The sequence below is a fragment of the Pseudochaenichthys georgianus genome, chromosome 10 (assembly GCF_902827115.2).
Source record: "Pseudochaenichthys georgianus chromosome 10, fPseGeo1.2, whole genome shotgun sequence".
NCBI classification, from domain to species: Eukaryota; Metazoa; Chordata; class Actinopteri; order Perciformes; family Channichthyidae; genus Pseudochaenichthys; species Pseudochaenichthys georgianus.
This window is the reverse complement of record NC_047512.1, coordinates 23,881,873-23,886,026: the sequence shown is the minus strand read 5'-3', so window position 1 is coordinate 23,886,026 and position 4,154 is coordinate 23,881,873. Positions and strand designations below refer to the sequence as shown.

Sequence of the window (4,154 nt, the reverse complement as noted above, 5' to 3'; positions counted from 1 at the left end):
CTGGTGTGACCCACAGAGGGGCTATACATTTGTCTTCCTCTTGGAACAGTGGACAAATGAAACAGTGGACAAAAAATGAAAATGCATCATTTGGGACGGATGCAGAGACATCTTCCTAGGCCATCTCTCTAACTGAGCAATATATTCTTCAGAGAGTGGACCCAGGGAGTGCACGAGTCCAACCCAATTCCCATGAACAGGCGCTGAATCACCTCAAAGGTGTATTTCAAGTCTTTTGGATAGTCAAGGTTCAACATGTACTGCAATCCCATCAGGTTCACAAAAGCATTGGGTACATCACCAAGGTGACGTATGACTATCCTTTTCTCGATCACGAGGGCGACATCGTTGTAGGAAGCTGGAAGAGGTTCCTTCTCATCTTCAACGACTAAAAGGACTCCAATCACCATTCCCTTGATGACGTCCTCTTCAGGATCCGTTGGCTTCATGCAAAAAGAAACAAAAAACAACAACGAAAGTGCTTTAGAGATGCTTTGGCATATGTGCATACACAGACGACGCCTGAAACGACTAATGTAACCCTGTGAACTCGTTTTTTGTATCATCTTGAACGACATTTCAGCGCTTACCTCACACATCTTCATGATAGTTGAAGGATTCTCCCTCATGTACCATGGTAGGCCCTGCAACACTACTGCCCTTTTCCTTTGGTTCGATGCCTGCCAAAACACATGATAAATTAATATTGCCCGTTGCTATCATAATTATATGACCCCCTCACTCCACAAGGCATTCTGGTTATTTGCACTACGTTCACAGCTAACTTAATAGATTCCTTCATATTCCGTGTGTCCGTGTCCATGTGTGGCCTGCCTTCTCTGACCCTTGCCTGCCTCACTATCCCTTAAGCCTTTGTACCACCATGTTGCTTATTAAATCATTGAACTGCATCAGGCGCCTGCTTTTGGGTCCTTCCCCTGTATCCCGTCGTAACAATTACATTGAGTTTACACGAGAACACATGAATGAATGTGGAAAGGCAGCTCTATTGCCTCAAAGTACTTTAAAGTAAAGAACTGTACTTACATCCTTGTCGAGGCTCTCCATTAAGGATGTAATTTCTTTGATCCCCTCAAAGCGCTTTGACCTGAACAACTGAAGGAATTTCTGCAGGTGGCTGTCCAGACCCTCATAGAGCGAATTGAGGTCCATCGACATCAGCCTGGTGAATTCCTTGACGATCTATATGAAGAAGTGACATTACATCATTTTAGTCCAAGTTAAAAGTGACCTACGTTTTCACATTTCACAAGCTGCCCAGATGCAATATTTGGTATTGCACAAGCATATATATGTCAAACCATATACAAATGTTGAACATGCAATACATGAAATAGAAGAACATTATTACGATTTAACAGCTCTGTCAAGACTTTCAGAATTGGAATATAAACAAATGTACGTCTGGAAGATGCATCTAAAACATATTCAATCGGCTCAATCACTTTAAAATTATTCTTGTAAAAAGTTTCTCTTTTGTATTCAGAGCCAAAAGGTCCGCCCTTTGACAGGAAACTTAGGGGGTTTGCTTTTTTAACTATCTCTGTTATAGCAGTGGTGACTGCACTATTTACTGCACAATTGTGGTTGATCAGTACACTTCCAATTATTTGTGGTGTGCACTCTTCCACAGCTGAGCTAATACTACATAGCTCGTTTATAATTTCCTGGGTTTTTGTCTTAGACACATGCAAAATCGTTTGCATACGCAGTAAGAAAGATGGAACTTTCTGTTGAAACAAATCATGCAGGTCTTGATCCTCTATGTCAGGGGTCTTCAACTAAAATGCAACAAGGTCCAGTTAGAGAAAATCTCCCCATGCAAAGGTCCGGAACATCAAAATGTCTAAGTTGCTTCATGAATTAGTGTGATATATATTGAAGTGACCTGTAGCTTTATCAACGTCTGCATGTAATCAACAACTGACTGCCAATCAAATAAAGAAAGTACAATTCAAAAACAACAATATTTATTGTCAATTAACATTACTTAAATACTGTGGATATGTGTAATGTTTAAATATTGAAGTTAAAAGCATCAATGTGGTGCACTTTGAGAGCAACATTAAGAGATCTATGGATACTTCTCTCAACACCCATATGAAACAGAACTGTAGCATATTTTCCTTTTAGGATATTTTACAAATCACTCCCATTTTAAACTCTATTCTTGTTATTTTTAACAACTTTTTTGTTGCTGTCATATAGTATTTTATACCTGTTTTTCATTTAGTCTCATTAATAACTATAATGATCATATCAAGGTGTGCCTTAACCTCAATGAGCTGAGGTTATTTGAGCCTCTCAGGAGAGAGCTCTCTTCCACCTGGTTGTAGAAAATCTCTTTAAATTCGTTAGCATAGCTAGCTAACCAGATGCTAATAACAACAGATCGCCACTGTGCTTACAACTAAAGACACAGCCACGCAAACACTGCGGCATGTGTACGGCTCCTTATGGGTATTGCAATATTTTAAGGGCTGGAGCGGCGTTCCGGTGCTCTCTGTCAGCACTCCTTTCAGACGAGACATATACCACGTGAAGACACGTTACGCTCGTGTTGTGTTCATGAACCTGTCCTTGGTCAGGAAAAACAGGTACTCGCTTGTTTAATTATTTTTGCGGTCTAGATTTCTTCTTCTTTTTTGAAGTGAGAAGTTGTCCGTCTGTCGGACTGACTCCCTCCCCCCCACCCCCAAAACGAAAACTCTTCGGTTATCCACGAATTACACAAGTCAACCAAATCAGCGTTAAAAAAGTGGGAGGCGCCGAAAAATCCCCTATTAATGTATTGATTATAGCTCCAGGTCCGTATAGGTCGGCGTCTGGGTCCGGATCCGGACCGCGGTCTGCCTGTTGCCGACCCCTGCTCTATGTAATCATCTGTTGTTAAATCTAGATGGTCCGAATTTGTCTCATCAACATTCAACTCATTCAACCCTCCTTTGCTTTACACTATATACTCGCTATTTCACTCGGGCAGCTCTTAATTTCCAACCTACTGCTAGCTAGCTAGCTCGCTAACATGCTAACGTTTTTCCTAAAACTAACTAACGTTAAATATGAAATATGCGTCAAAAGGTGTGGCGACAGTCAGTCTGAGACAGAGACTAACGTTAGAGGATTAATTTGCATTGTCTGCTGATGAACTAGATTACATTTGAATGTAATTACTTGATAACTCCAGTCCGGGCTCTGAGCGAGGAAGAAAGATGGCAGCCAACTCGGATTTCAAATTCATTTCAGTTTTGGGACACTGCGCGTGACGTCATATTGCGGGCGCATGCGTGTTACATACAATGCCGAGGCTGACTCATGTTATCAATTTAATGCAACGGATTATTCTGAGTTTACAAATATTTTTCAAGTTGAAGTTTTTGTAACTCGTCTTAATGAGTTGTAATGGGCAGTGGGTTCACTCAGCATGATAACATTTGCCCATCTGACTAAAAACCAATATCCTTTTTAACAGTGTGCCTTCACACGCCAGCATCCGGTAGAGGGAAGAGACGACATCTTGTAGCGTGAATCCACTCCGGTCTCCCTTGTACTCTCAGTGCTGTTCTGGTCACTATTAACACCTGGAAAGGACCTTTCCACCTGGGAGACAGAGCATCTTTTCAAGAGATTTGATTAGTACATTATCACCAATCTGAAAGGGGTGGGTGGGCTCCTCTCCCGGCTGGGGGAGCCTGTCAGCCACCTGCCTGTGAAACTTTCTCAACATGTCAGTTAGATATTTGACATAGTTAGTCATGTAATCATCTGTCCACAAAAGAGTGAGTTTGTGGGGTGTTACTGGGGGGCTAGACCCTGTGAACATTACCCTTCCCATCAATACCTCGTGTGGACTAAGCCCTGTCGTTGCATTTGGTGAACTTCTGATGGAGCACAGAACTAGCGGCAGCGGGTCTACCCATTTTAGTCCTGTGGTCAACATTGTTTTAGTGAGTTTCTCCTTTATAGTCAAGTTCATTCTCTCAACCTGGCCTGAGCTCTGTGGGTGATAGGGAACATGCAATTGCCATTTGAACCCTAACACTGTAGCTAGACTCTGGGTTATCTATGCTGGACCTCTGTCACTGTTAAGTTATCTAGGAATAACATCTTTGAGAAGACACTTTACAACTGTT

At 41.8% G+C, this 4,154-nt stretch overlaps 1 long non-coding RNA gene across 1 annotated transcript; it reads right to left on the bottom strand.

The window, feature by feature from the left end:
- Positions 1-655: 655 nt before the first annotated feature.
- LOC117453347 (uncharacterized) lies at positions 656-3,249 on the bottom strand. The gene is made up of 3 exons (XR_004552894.2): positions 3,196-3,249; positions 1,048-1,203; positions 656-680 (listed from the first exon to the last, which is right to left on the bottom strand). It is a non-coding gene; the product is annotated as an uncharacterized lncRNA (long non-coding RNA).
- Positions 3,250-4,154: the final 905 nt, after the last annotated feature.